The sequence below is a fragment of the Harpegnathos saltator genome, unplaced genomic scaffold, assembly GCF_003227715.2.
Source record: "Harpegnathos saltator strain DR-91 unplaced genomic scaffold, Hsal_v8.6 scaffold677, whole genome shotgun sequence".
NCBI lineage: Eukaryota > Metazoa > Arthropoda > Insecta > Hymenoptera > Formicidae > Harpegnathos > Harpegnathos saltator.
The window spans coordinates 343,206-359,198 of NW_020230512.1; the positions used below are offsets into that span (position 1 = coordinate 343,206).

At 36.2% G+C, this 15,993-nt stretch overlaps 1 protein-coding gene across 1 annotated transcript in view; it reads right to left on the minus strand.

Moving 5' to 3' along the window:
- LOC105186684 (guanylate cyclase 32E) overlaps nucleotides 1-15,280 on the minus strand; it is an 80,809-nt gene extending 65,529 nt beyond the window's left edge. The window contains exon 1 of the mRNA XM_011147062.3: nucleotides 15,097-15,280. The gene's annotated coding sequence lies outside the window, so the exon portion shown is untranslated. The remainder of the gene's footprint in view (nucleotides 1-15,096) is intronic.
- Nucleotides 15,281-15,993: the final 713 nt, after the last annotated feature.

Below are 15,993 nucleotides of genomic sequence, written 5' to 3' on the forward strand. Positions count from 1 at the left end.
AAAAGCACGAACGCGTACGAAACGCCAGTCGGTTCGCATGAAACGTGATAGGCGAGCCGAAAAGACCCGCTCGGACGAAGATCACCGTCAGCAGAACTCCCAGCGCGGTGACCTATAGATGGCTGCAGGACTCTTGTTCTTGGGAGAATTTAAAGTAATGCACAGGAATGAGAAATAAATGGTGAAACTTTGAAAGCATATTCGGTAAATATTAATTTCGGTGGCGATCTCTCATCGATTTCAGTAACCTTGACATGAACATATTGTCAAGAACATGGTTCTGACTAACTTGTAAAAAGTTTTAGCCGTCGCTCATTGTTTATTAAAAAATTATTGACAAAAGAAGTTCCATAAATAGAACCTACTTCTCCGACACAGTATACATTAAAAAATGTTAAACTCATGAGCTGGGGGACGGACTTTGCTTCTTCCCCTGCACCTACTCCTCGAAAAAACCTAACCTAACTTTATCCAATTTATATATCTTTGCATATTGTTGGGCGTTGTAACTTTTAACAGGGCTGGCATGTTTTACACTTTTGGTTTAAAACGAAAGTTTAAATCAAAGATTAAACATGTTTTAAATATTCGATAATTTTAAATATACGTTTTATTAAAACATGTTTTAAACATATGTTTAAACATATATTACAAAAATATACCCTAAACATGTTTCTTGAGAGTTTAATATAAATTTTGGTAAAATTAATAATGGTATATAAACTCGATCATTTCACAAAGTATTTATTTTTTTCATATTTTTGAACATTATAATATTGCACACGAATGTGTAGATATTGTGTATATATATATTTCATAGTTTATTTACATGAAATGATTTAATAATTTTTTCTATGCAGTTCGGAACGTAGTCAGTGATTCAATAAAATAAATTATCTTTTATGAATTTCCAGAGATAAAATTTTTTCATTAAATGATTGACTACACATAATCCAAACATCAAAAGTCAAGTGTTTAAATCGTACTAAAAATAAAAAAAATATATATATATGTTTAAAACATGTTTAAAATATTTTTTCATGTTTGAAACATGTTTCTTTGCGTTTGTTTGAAACACGTTTAAAATATAAAAATAGTTTTAAATAAAAAAAAGTGATACTTTGTTTTTTTTATTTTTAATTTATTTTTATGTATTGAATTTTAACCTAACCTTGTGTTTGAAGGGGATTTTTTTAACAACGCCCAACCATATGCAAAAATGTATGAGTTGAATTAGGTCAGGTTAGAAGTTAAGTATTTTCCAGAAAGAAGATGCAGAGAGAGAGGCTCCGTTATTCTCCCGCTCATATGATTAACATGTCTTTATGTATAGAAAATATGTGTTAGAAGTTAGTTTATGTGTTAGAAAAAAAGGCTTTATTTATGGAACGTTTGTCAATAAATTTTTAATAAACGATGAGCAACAGCTAAAGTTTTATACAAATTAGTCAGAGCCATGTTTCTGACAAGATCATTGAAATCGATAAGGTTATCACTAATATTAATATTAAATAATATTTATAATATTGATATTATAAATTTATTAAAATTTACTAATATTCTACTCACTGTAAGGATGAGAAAAAGTCAAATAAACAGGAACACTTCTTTTCCAAGTTATGAGCACTTTTTATTTACGACAGACTTTGGTAAGAACACAGAATAAGTTGCCATCTTGACACTATCTTAACTTTTAAACGTTTAAATAAAAACTGACTTCAAATCCAGACAGACCCATCTACTAACTTATTTAACCTTCTAATAGAAGAGCTGAATAAAGGATAAGATGCGTGATACGTCGGTACGAAACATGTCTATTAACACAAAATGTTTCAGAAAATTCAGAAAAGAAGTGTTCCTGATGTTTATATGACTAAAGGGTCATGTAATACATGTTTATATGACTGTTTTTTATTCTTAGCGAGTAGAATATACTCTTAAAATTTGGCAACCTATTTCTGAAGCAGCCGGTATAAGTCGCCGAGCAAACGGTGTTCAGAAATCCTATCGCCCGCGACGCGCTCCATCATCGACGCAGCCGTTCGAACTTGACGCCCAGGTCGCACGTGATCCAAGGTCTCGAGGAGTCGAAGATTCGCCAAGTTTAAATTTCACGTTCACGGTTGAGCGAAGCGAGCAAAATCGGCGCGTCATCGTCACCCGATTATCGCCTCTGCTTTGCTACAAATGCAAAGATCGGCTGAGTTAATTGACATGACTGAAACTCGCGTGCGAAAGCGAAAGAGAAAAAGAGAGAGAGAGAGAGAGAGACACGGTAATCGCTCGTTCCGATGGATCGCTGAGCGTCTAACGAGACGTTTATTCGAACGTCAGGTCAGTCGGAGGCAACGACGGTGAGAGGCGAGACGAGTCGAGGTATGATTTTTCACTTACGCGCTGCCCACCTCCCGCACATAAAGCCGCACGTAAAGTCGTGAAGGATGACGCTTGTGCCTAGGTGTGTACCGCGCATAATCCTTGATATCAGCGCTTTCCAGAAGGGAGACTCCACACCCCCCCGTTCGGCCGTGGCGGAAATATTGAAATATGGGGGGACTAATGCGTGCTGCAGCCGCGGTCAGGCAGCCGCGGAGGAACCTCGACCGCGAGCTATTTGTCAGCGAATAGCTCCACGCTCTCGCGGGGGGAGGGGTACCGAGAGGGGCGTACGAGCCTAAAATCGCCAACGGATCGCCGATGCATTCCTCATGTCGGCGAACGTCGACGTGCAGTGGCCCGAGAGCGCGCGTAACTCGCTTTTTCTCGCGACGTCTCGGCCGATTACGCGTTACGCAAGTCCGTAAGAACGCGAGGAACTCGCGCGTGACTTGCTTCGCAGAACGATCATTCGAAGCATGAGGACGACAAATCGGAAGGCCGCGCGTTGCCATCGCGGATTTATTTCGAGAGGGTTCCCGCTTGAAATCAACTCTTCTCCAAAGGAGGTCCGCGCGTCACGAGAGTGGCCGGCGAATACCGTTAATCTTCTCTTTCCTCTCCCCTCCCTCTCTCTCTCTCTCTCTCTCTCTCTGGCAGCTGAGATCGTCATTGGAGAAATTACATTTTGCAAAAAATAGTCCGCGAAAATTCAAAAAAGTATCATCCGACCAATTCCCGACAGCTGAGAAAACGCACTCTGCCCAAATAATGAAAAAACTTGCCGCTTGCAACTTTGTCCGTGTGTGCGAAGCGAGTGTCGTCAGGTTTTATCCTCTGTGACGTTACATTTTATGTTATCCTTAATAAACATGTATATACGCACACAGTACACAGCACACACGCAGAGTCAAGCGAAACGACGCGGTCCGAAGAACGCAATTGAGCTCGTTTCTTTTTATGCAGCCTCAGCGGCTCGTTTCTCGCGTACGCGCCAAATTATTGCGCGAGTCCCGTACTGAGGTCGCAATTGTCTTTCATTAAGGTTAAATTCCGAGAAAAGCGCGCGTTGTGCCCGAGTATAATAAAAATTATGCTCGAGACGTTGCGCATTCATTTATTTCCATCCTCGCTCGTTTCTCGATTGCGATTACACGCAGTTACAGCCAAATCGTTTCTTCTTCTTCTTCTTTTTCTTAGATCGCGTCTCCGAGTGTAATTAAACACTCGGCCCCAGTGAAAAGGTGAAAAATTCTCGCCGGTCGACGACAATGAATCTCGCCAATGAAATAACAATCGAGCGCGACCACGATTACGTTTCGACGTAAAGGTCTATGCACGAAAATTCCATTATCGTAACCGTAAGGTCGTAAGAAAACTCACCGATCACATCGATTATTCTCCTTGCGCTAGGAGAATAATCGATCGTGAATGGCCAGTTTTCTTATGACCTTAGGCTGATTTCGAAATCAGTTTCAGAAACTTTGATTCTCACCAGATTACAAGGTTATAAGGTTGGTAGACCTTAAACTAACCTAGATATGTTACGTAATTAATCAGTTGGTCAAGGTAATAAGTAATAAAAATTCTATCCGTTTCTCTATCTAATATTGCAAGATTAATAGCGAAAATCAGGTTTGTAAATAGAAATAGTATTAGGAGCAATACTATTAGGCAATAGATGGCTTTTGTAATAAGTTAATAGTTAGTAGAATGTTGAAATCTGGTACTGAAAGATTTGATATTTCTCTATAACATATGACAGTTTGCGCGCTATTGTTACTGATAGTTTTATTGTTTATCTAAAGTGGATTGTATAAATTGCATTTCGGCATGTATTTCGACCTTCATTACTTTTTTTGTTTGATTTTTCGTTTGAAAAGATCGGCAACTGAAGCTCATGAAATGCTTGTTACAACTTATGGTGATCAAGCTCCATCATATTCCAACTGTAAATTTTGGTTTCAACGATTCAAAAGTGGTGGATTGCGATTTGAGTGACAAAGAACGTAGTGACCAACCAAAAAAATTCGAAGATTCAGAATTGCAAGCATTATTGAATGAAAACACCTCTCAAACGGAAAAACAAATTGGTTGATCAACTCAACGTCGATAAATCAACAATTTCTAAACTCCTCCACGCCATGGGAAAAATTCAAAAGGAAGGCAAATAGGTTCCATATGAATTGAGTGAAAGTGCAAATCGTTTGAATATCGCTATGTCTTTGTTTGCCAGACAGAAAAAATGAGTTTTTTGTGGCGAATTGTAATTGGAAATGAAAAGTGGATTTATTTTGATAATCCAAAACGGAAAAAATCATGGATTGATCCAGGACAACCATCAACATCGACACTAAAACGAAACATTCACGGTCATAAAGCAATGCTCTGTATTTGGTGGGATATGGAAGGTGTGGTGTACTATGAGCTTCTAAAACCGAATGAAACAATTACGGGGGAGCGATACCAGTAACAACTGAACAAATTGAATGATGAATTGATGCAAAAAAGGTCTGCGATAGCCAGCAATAGACTCAAAGTGATTCTTTTCACGTTAATGCTCGTCCATATGTTGCTTCAATCGTCAAACAAATATTGTTAGAGCTTGAATGGGAAATCCTTCCGCACCCAGCATATTCTCCAAACCTAGCAGCATCTGATTACCATCTATTCCGATCGATGCAACACGTTTTGGCAGATACACATTTCAATAATTACGAGGATGTACAAAAATGGGTGTTTGATTGGATTGCTTCGAAAGTAGAGATGTGCGAAAGTAGAGATGTGCGAATCAAGAATTTTTATGTCGAATCGAATCGAATTGAATTTCATTCTTTAAATTCGAATTCGAATCGAATCGAATCTATGAAATTTCATTCGAATTCGAGTCGAATCGAATGAAATCGAATCGAATCATTAAAAAATTTAACATGACTATTAAACATGCAAATAATAATAGAATAGAATTTAATATGAAAGGGAATATTGATATTGTAATATCATCTTATAGTAAAATATATATTTAAATAATTAAAGTAATTTATAATTAAGTTGTTAATTATAAGTTAAGTTAATTACAAGTTAAGAGTTCAAACATACATGCCCAGATGGCCCGTTTTGTAGCAAATGATAACGTGTTTGATTCCTATTCGAATTATTCGGATTCGAATCATAAGGATTCGGATTCGAATAGTTCGCACATCTCTATTCGAAAGACAGATTGTTCTATCATCGCGGGATCGCTATATTGCCAGAAAGATGGGAAAAAGTTATAGCTAACGACGGAAAATATTTCAATTCATATAAATTTAACTATTTCTTTAAAATAAAGATAAAAAAGTTGACAAAATAAGACTAGAATTAATTCAACCTCCTAATACATGGCTGTGTCGTCCAAGTAGAATCAGCTGACCAATTACAGAATGTGTCTTAGTTATAGTTTTGAGGCCTACCAACCATTTAATTAAAACCATAATTTCCAAAACCGATTTCAGAACGGGCCTCTTACGGTTTAAATTCTACATGCAATAGTTTCAAATATTGCTCGTCTTGTTATTTCTTATTTATAATCCTGTTTCTCTTACTTTACATGTCGGTACATCTCCCTCTCTCTCTCTCTCTCTTCGCTCCTTCGCGCACATCCTTCGGTTCAAACCTCTCAGCCAGAGGATCATTATCGCGCGACCCAGTTTTCCGCGCGGTTAATTAAATCTTTTTGTCGGGCATATAGATGGGAATCAAAGTGCGGGGTGGGACCACCCATTAAACGCTCGTTACAGCACGCGGCATGGGCGATAATGTCACCCATTGGATTCGAAAGTAAGGAAAGGAGGGAGAGGGAAGAAGAGAAAAAAGAGGCGAAAAGGAGCAAAGCGAGAGGAAAGCCGCGAATAATTGGTGGCGCGCAGCTGGGACGCCCTGATTATCATTATTTGACGGCAATGCGATCATCCTCGGGAAATGTACGGCCGCACGGAGGGACGAGTTCCATGTATATTAATATCTGGGGCGTATATTAATTTTGGGGAATCGCGTCCTTTTTGGCGGCTGCCTCCGCATGAGCGAGCGAACGAGCGAGCCTGCGTGCGCGCGCGCGCTCGCGCGAGTCTTCGCGTACGCTTAATTACGAGCTTGAACTCCGATCCATGCCAACGCCATCGTGGAAATTATTTGGCGTAATTACGCCTTGACGCCGGGCGACGCGGCGCGGCGACGCGCGGGCTCTTCTTTCTCATTTTGTAGATGGAAATGACGGGAATACGAAATATCGTGAAAAAATTGAACGCACATTCCACGCTCCACGCTGAAACTGCACGACGCGCGGGCGCGGGACGTTACAACAGGCGGCTCGACGGAAATACGAAATTCGATAGCGTTTCGTCTGTATTTGCGCTAGGTAAACCGGCAAAAATGAAGCCGGCGGCGGGATGAAACGGAGAGATGGCACTCGAAGATCCCCGCGAGATCAGACAGACCCAGAGAGGGTTATACTTTTCTTCGCGCCATCGAAAAACGATGGTAAACTTCGAAGGCTCCGTGCTTCTTTCACGCGGCCAAAGTGAGGCGGTTTCTCAGGCGGAACATCAGCTCACATGAGGGAAATATTGGTTTGGCGACTAAGTAATTGCGGATTTCTTTAACCCTTTCACTGCTGAATTAACTTCCCTTGAGAAAATTATTAAAATATTTGGTAGTCCTATGTTTTTTGGGTCGCTGATTACGAATCTAAAGTCAGATTTGCAAAATTCAAAATAGCGGACTCAATATGACGATCATAATGTACAAAATTAATGAAAATTCCAATTATTATTGATGGTGTATGGGTTTTTCGGGTCGCTGATTACGAATCTGAAGCCAGATTTGCAAAATTCAAAATGGCGGATTCAATATGGCGACCATAATGTACGAAATTGATAAAAATTCCGATAGTTATTGATGATATATGGATTTTTCGAATCGCTGATTATGAATCTTTTGAGTAAAATAATATTGACAGTATGGATAAGATGGAGATACAGAATGAAAAAACTAGGAAAATAGAGCTAAAAAGTGCAAAAAATCAAATTTCGGCCGTTTTTGTAAAAATATTTGTTTATAAAAAAAAATTTAACCTGCAAAAAAATACTGAAAAAATATGTTTTTGTACAACATCAGAAAAATATTTGGTGAAAATTTCAGACCTCTACATTCAATATTCTTCGAGGAATCGATTTTTCCCTAAAAAAAGCATTTTTGTCAACTTTGATTTATTATAAATAATCACAAATGAATAATTGGATATAAAAACCTATTAGAGTATGTTGAACAACTATTCAGTTATCTGGAAAACTCAAATCTCCGATTAGTTCTCTAAAACTTTGTGATTTACAACGCAAAATTGAATCAAGAAAAGGCGGGAAGTATACTTCCTACTAACAGTAAAAGGGTTAAGAAAATAAAAGACAATTTTTTCATGGAACGAAATAACTTTATGCAGTAATGTATTATCCATTCTTATCAACGACCTTTTGCCATCTTTCGGGCAACATAATAATTCCACGTTCATAAAACTTGTGGTTTTTATCAGCTGAAAACTGAACCAAGTGCGATCTCACATCATCATCATTATCGAAATTTTTACCATTCAAGAAGTTTTGCAAAGAACGAAATAAATAATAATCTGATGCAAGGTCAGGACTATATGGTGGATGTGACAACACATCCCAATCAAGCTCCAATAATTTTTGCCGAGTGATCAAAGATGTGTGGATTGTGGCCTTGCATTGTCATGGAGGAACACAATATCTTTTCTATTTGTCAATTCTGGTCGCTTTTCTTGAATCCCATTGTTCAATTTGGTTATTTATTGAATATATACATCCGAATTGATCGGTTGGTTGCGTGGTAAAATTTCAAAGCAGACAATTTCTTTGTCATCCCACCAAACTGATAACGTAACTTTCTTTTGATGGATATCAGTTTTGGATGTTGTTTGCGCTGGTTCATCTTGCTTGCTGCACGATCTTTTTCGATTGACATTGTTGTAAAGAACCCATTTTTCATCACCAGTTATTAATCGTTTCAGAAATAGATTATTTTCGTTTCATAAGCAAATCGCAGATAGCAATGCGTTATGTTAAGTGAATTTCGTTAAGTTCATCAGAAACTCACAAATCGAGTTTTTTTATATAGCCAAGTTATTTTAAACGCTTTTCAATGTATGTATGTGATATATCGAGCTTCTCTGCAATCTCACGTTGTGCTATAATATAATGATCCGCATCGATGATTGCTTTGATTTGGTCGTCATCAACTTCGTCTCGACGATCAGAGCGTTGTTCATCTTTAAGTGAAAAATCATCAGAACGAAATTTAGCAAACCAATTTTGACACTGCCGTTCTTTTAAGGCTTCGTCACTATACACAGCACATAACTTTTCCTGAGCTTGCGATGCGTTTTGTCCTTTGCGGAAGTAAGAAAGCAAAATATGATGCTCGTTTTTGCTTTTCCATTTTTCAACCGACGCCAAACAAAAACTACACAATCAATCGATACAATTTTTTTACTGAATGCCAATTGAAGTACAACCTATCAAATAACAATATGGGTTTGACATTTCGAATACATAAATTCAACTTAAAAATTCAACTAACGCCATCTATCAGTGAAATCCGCAATTACTTAGTTATCAACCTAATAATTTCATTTCTAGGACACGCGGCGGTGGACACTCATTCTCTCTCGCTTTCCTTTTTTCTTTTTTTCATAATTATGCACTCTCCAGAGGACGACAGGATTTGTAGGAAAATGTTAAAGGAATTATCGCGCGAACGTGCGTCGTTCGTGTGCGCCGTTTACGCGTCATTACGTCATTAGACGCGCGTATCGCGCACCCGCCGACCGCGGTACGCACGTAAGATTCCCCGTTATTGAGACAACGTTGCCCTCTTGTAGTGCGGCGATTACGCAATGCGGCTCCGCTTATCGCGGTTGACCGAAAGTGCGAGCGCATAAATATGCACGCGCGCTCATGATCTCGCGGCCTGCGTATGTTCCATCGTACGTGCACACGCGCGCGCGCGCCCGCGGTAATGCTCGGCTCATTTGAGCCGCCACGTGTTTTTCGATGACTCGTAATTGCGGCGATTATCCGCCTCGATCGCGTGCTTCGTGATGCGCACATAAATTATGCGAGATCTCGAATATGTCGTTGTAAGGACCGGACGCGAAATAAGAGAGCGCTCTTTGCGGTCTACTGGGCCCTGCAAAGGGAAGAAGGGGGAGGGAGGAGGGAGAGGGGGAGGAGAGAAAGAGAGAGAGAGAGAGAGAGAGAGAGAGAGATAGAGAGAGAGAGAGAGAGATAAGTCCATTTCATCTATTTCAAACAAAATGCCGATATCGACGAGTGTGTAAAGCCTTTTCACGGAAAACGCAAAAATAGGGAAAAGTCGCCGATATTATATCAGCTCCTATTATAAATTGTACAATCTTTATATTACATAAAATCCGAAAGCTTAGCGCCATTTGCATATTATGCATCTATCACCATAAAGTTAATAAAGAGAAGTGAGTGTTTATACACGAAAGCGTCTTGTTAAAAAAAGTAAATAAAAGTTTTTTTGATTTTAGAAGATTTACTCACGTTTATATAAGGCATTTCGAAAGTTTCAAAAGATGTATTAATTTAGCTGCTTGTCATTTTTATTCTATATTAAAATTGATGCATTTGCTTCCATTGTATCGGTACAATTTAGTAGAATTTTCAAGAAAAACTACATCTATGACTATTATTCTTAAAATTTGTAAAAAGCAATATATCTTCTTCTTTTGTCTCATCTACATTTATTTTCTGTTTTAATTAAAAAACAGATTTTTGTTTAGTGATTGTTTATTTCTTAATCATGTTTTCAAAAATGAAAATATTTTACTAATGTTAATTTTTATTTCGGGGATATAATAAAAAATTCTGCAATTTCTAGTTATGTAGTCAAAAAATAATTACCAATAATATAAATAAAATGAGTATAGAAAGTTAAGTTTTATGTAAAATGAACTTTGTATAAAAATGGACACAACTGTATAATAATTATAATAATTATTTTAATAAATAATTTTAATATATATTTTTATAATTAAAAGAATTTTTTTTTAATTTGTCATACTAGCTGTGATTTTAATTAAATTCTTAGTTAAGTTATTCTTAGTTTCTAAACAAAATATTTTATTTTTGTAATTATGATGTTTATTTTTCTAATAAAAATATTTTTCTTTGGTTTTTTATACAAATTTTATACTTATATTTATTACTTATATTTTATACTTATACTTATATTTAAACTGTAATTTTAATTAAATACATATTTATCTAAATTATTTGTATTTTAGTTTTATCTCCTCGCAATTTATCAATTATTCACATCGATGCGACAAAGGAAAGCAAACAAGGTACAATTTGAGAAACTCTGTGGTACAATTTAAGCAACTAGTTGTTTAAAAATTGTACCATTTGCAGAGATTTTAAAAAACATGTCTGCAGAAGATTGTATTGTACAAAAAATCTCAAAAAATTGTAGAATGTCGCAAATAGATCAAGGATAAAATTTTCGAATAATCTCTATCCCATTTTTATTAAATATTTGCAAATTGTATAAAAAGATTGAAAACTTGTACAATATAGATAATTTTCCTCTATTTAAGAGATATGCGGCCCTGATAATATGATATCGGAACGTGAGATGGAAATTTATTAATTATTTACGCTATAACTGATACACACGTAGAAGATTTCCCGATCTCTCGCGTTTTCTAAACACCGACAGTGGATCGCGAGAGTGAATGGAATAAGTTTGCAGTTACCGGGAAACTTTTAATTAGTCCTTTTGTGCAATGATTAAAACTTTTTTCAACGAGATTAACGTCGCTCTCGAGCGCGAGTAAATGTCTACTTAGCCAATGCTAATAGAACATTACCGAGCGACGGGGAAATTCAGACCAAGTTGCAACTTTACTTCTCGCGTGAGCGAATAATCTGCTATAATATCAATCTATCGTGCTTTACAGTTTGATAATCAACGCACAGTGCTTCCTGTTTGTTTCTTTTTCCTTTTTTTGCGATTTCTTTGCCGTGGCAGAAGAATATGACGCGACGAGCGGAGAATGTCTCACGTCAAGCGATAGAAACATATCGGATGCTCTATCTCTCTCTCTCTCTCTCTCTCTCTCTCTCTCTCTCTCTCTCTCTCTCTCTCTCTCTCTTTCTCTAAAGAGTTATTCAAGTTTTGAGAAGTTTTATTATGCGACCGAGTGATATCTGTTGCTTAATTGGCACTTGTATAAATATTTTATTAAATATAGCGACCCACAGATTTAAATCGGAATGAACTTTCCGAAAGTTTGTGAACGAAAGTTTTGGAAGACACATTATTGTATATGCCGTGTTCTTATTTCGTGCACTCTTGATTAATATATATAGAATAGTTTTAATAAAATGAGACATATTGTATGACCTACGCGTCTGCTGCGAAATACGTCCAATTAATTTTGTAATTAAAATAATATAATAATAAAAATATCGATCATAAAGCAACACTATTTAACTTGAAAGAAGCGATTCACTAATATGCTTAATAACAGCTATGCGCTGAAATATTTAAGTAAAGAGTATTTAAGTACAAAAATGAAGTAAAAAAGTGAAAAAATGGAAAAAAAATGAAGTTCAACACCAGACCAATAAACAAATTAAGTAAAAACTTAATGTCGAAACAATAGAAGATCAGATTAATTTGATTTTCATTATATATATAAAATGAAAATCTAATATACAGAGTGTCCGGGATTTTTAAAAACGAAAAATTGTAAAGATTAATCAAATCAAACTGAGAAGAAAAGATAAGTACCATTTTGCAAAAATTGCAGTAGTTATCAAGTTATCAATTAAAAGAGTATCTAGATGTAGTTATTTTCTAAATGTAGTCATTTTCAATCATTAATAATTATTACGATTTTTCCGAAATGGTATATAACTTTTCTTCTTAGTTTATCATCTGATTAATCCTCATAATTTTTCGTTTCCAAAGGATCTCGGCCACCCTGTACATATACAATATATATAGGGTGTCCCATTTTAAAGGATCCACTCAAATATCTCAGAAACACGACATCAATGACTGGCCGACCAGAGCGAGAATCATCTTGGAGATCAAAATCTCCGCAACGAAATTTCGCAAACCACTTCGGACACACATTTTCGCTTACGGCATTCTCTCCGTATACGGCACATATCTTTTTGTAAGTTTGCGACGCGTTTTTGCCTTTTCGGAAATAAAAAAGCGAAATGTATCGAAAATATACGTTTTTTCCTTCCATGTTCAAAATATAATTAAACTTCGTATACGTCACGGATCTCAATGGATATTTTCTTAAAATGTCGGCACAAATTTCAGCTTTCACTTAATGTACGACACTTCATATGTTTGACACATATGCGAGCGGAAAAGCAACTGCGAACGACATCTATCGGAATTTCGCTACGGAATTATGCATAGACCCAATACTACATATAATAGTGCCCTAACTTTTGTTAATTTAATTATTTTAATAATTTTGATTTAATATCAATATTAATTTAATAATTGATTGAATAATTTAATAATTTTGAAATTTCCAAAGATCGATAAGTTAACAAAAATTAGGGCACTATTATAGTAATATATTCTTGACAGTAAATAAAGTAAAATTGTCAAATACTATTTTTTTTCCGACGAATAGTTAGCGAGATATTGTAAGTTAAATGTTGAGAACTTGTTACCAAATTTTCTTTAAATATCTCAAAAAATATTAAGCAAATAAAAAAATGTTTCAGACAAAAGTTGTTCTAATTACTTGGTAAAAAAAGATGATATAAAAAAAAGTGGGATTTCCATTCAAGAAAATTGATGATCAGTGAATATCTTGAAAATGGCGCCATCTATAAACAAAATGCTATCTTCTCGTTTCCAAAGCAGTCTTATATCCCCCTTTAAGCCAACAACTTTTGTCTTAAACAGTTTTCGATTTAACGCAGTGTTTCTGAGATATTTGAATGGATCCTTTAAAATGGGACACCCTATACACATATATATATATAAATATATAATTATATATATATATACATACAAGATATATATTTGACTGACTTTTGTTAATTTGACGATTTTGAAATTTTAAAAAGTCGATAAGTTAATAAAAGTTAGGGCATTATTGTAACAATATATTCTTCAGACCAAATAGAATAAAAAAGTCTAGTACTACTTTTTCTTCCGACAAATAGTTAGAAGGATTGTAAGTTAAATATTAAAAAAGTTACCAAGTTTCCTCAAATATCTCAAAAAATATTAGGCAAATAAAAAAAATATTTCAAACAGAAGTTGTTCAAATTAATTAGTAGAAAAAAATGAAAAAAAAATTGAGATTTCTATTTAAAAAAAGTAATGATCAGCGAATATCTCGAAAGTGGCGTCATCTGTAAACAAAATACTATAGTTGTTTCATGTCCCTCTTGGAACCAGCTTTTGTCTGAAACATTTTTTTCTAAAATACTTAGTTTTCGAGATATTTCGCCGTCCCTTTTATTTTTTATATACCCTGTATATACATATATATGCCGACATTTAACATTTAGGGTTCAAAATTCAATATTCAAAGTTCAATTCATATCTATCGCTAGACACAATAGTCGTCATATAATTGTAGGTTAGATCATTTTGAACAAAAAAGTCCTTTTATCATTTTGCAAATAAACACGCAAATTTTCAAGTTATCAATTAAAAGAGCCTCTGAATGTGGTAATTTTCAATCATTAATAACTATTGTGATTTTTCCAAAGTGGTACATGACTTTTCTTCTCCGTTTGATCTGATAAATCTTCGCAATTTTTCGTTTCCAAAGAATCCCGGATACCCTATATATATATATATATATATATATATATATATATATAATCGATTGCTTTTATTGCCTCTTGTTGCGTTAAGAATTGCGAGTGTCATATTTTGCTCGACTCGACTACCGACCATTGGTAATCTACGCCTTTCTAAGTCAACCGACCAGGATCAACCAATACGGGCGGAATATTAAAATTAAGGTACTTTGGAAATATGTCGATATAAAATAAATATATATTACATGCCCTTATATATGCGCAAGAGATTTTCTATTGAGTAGGATTTACGAATTATTGTGTTTTATTTTTGTTCTCGTTCGTATCAATGTTGCTTACACGTAATGATAAAATCTATAATGATACAGATACAAAAAGATTATTAATAGATACATCGTCACTGTATTTTGCATAAATAATGATTATAAATGCGGACGCGAAATTTTTATTCTCGTGCTTAAAATCTTTAATGTGCAGTGTAAAAACAAAGTATACAAAGCGAGTGTTAAAGTAACGTAATAGTTATGGATATGCGGAAGATGGATTGCTTATTTTATAAATTTTATGTTAAAAAAAGTACTAAAAATTCATGCTTCAACGACTAAGTTATGCAAATCTGTAATGTGATTGTATAAAAAGTAGCATAAAAAGAAAGATCGAAGATTTATTATTATCAGTTCTCGCATATATTGCATATGATGCATTTTATCGCATTTATCAATCGCATATATTTATATCGACTGATAATCGATTGCATCTAATCGACTTGCATCTAATCTAATATATATTTTAAATGATAAATGTTTAATAGGACATTGTTTACCGAATTAGGGAAAGATGGCGCCACTCGTACGGTTTTCTGCTACTACACGGCCACGTCTTCCTTTCCTCTGTACCTTAGTAGATCATATTCGCAATTGTTCACACGCGTAAACCCGATTGTTTAAGAGACTTTTAAACAAATCGTCTGTCTCGCAAAACACGATAGCCAACTGTCAACGAAAAGACACAGATTACTCGGCGAGTAACCATTCGACGAGAAAAACGCGCGCAAATTATTATCAATCCGTCGGTAGTTAAATAAGCCCGATAGATCTCGCACCGATGGAACGCACAAAAGAGCACAAACGCGACAGCGCATTATCGCACACAACAATCGCATTAGTCGCGTTGGAGCAAGGCGAAGGCGGCCTGACAGACGAATGAGAAATTGCACGGCACGCTACTGACCCCGACACGCGAGAGGGCTACTAATTGATTAATCGACCATGATAAAACGAAAAGAGACAAAAACAGGAAGAAAAAAACAAGCGGAAAGATCACAGCGGCAGTGACGCGACTCCGCGCGCGGGATCGCTCGATCGCGTGTCACACCGCTGGAATCTCTCTCTGACATCATTCGCGATCTTATCGCGCCTGCGATTTTATTGATCGCGACGCGCGGCAAGGTGTCGGCCACTAATAGCGGTCCGTCACCCTTTAATCCGGCTCGCGCGTAATTTTGTTTATCGCTTAACACGTCGTACGCGCCCGCGAATTGACTCGGCGGCGCGCGGCGGGGGGGAGGGGGAGAACACGATAGATCTCACGGCGGATACGATCGACGCGGATCGATCCGACTGACACCTTCGCAGAGACTGGAACGCCCGTATCTGATGACCGCGTGAATTTCCTTTTCCTTTTTCTACGGAGCGGCAGGTGCATCGCGCACGCAGCGGCC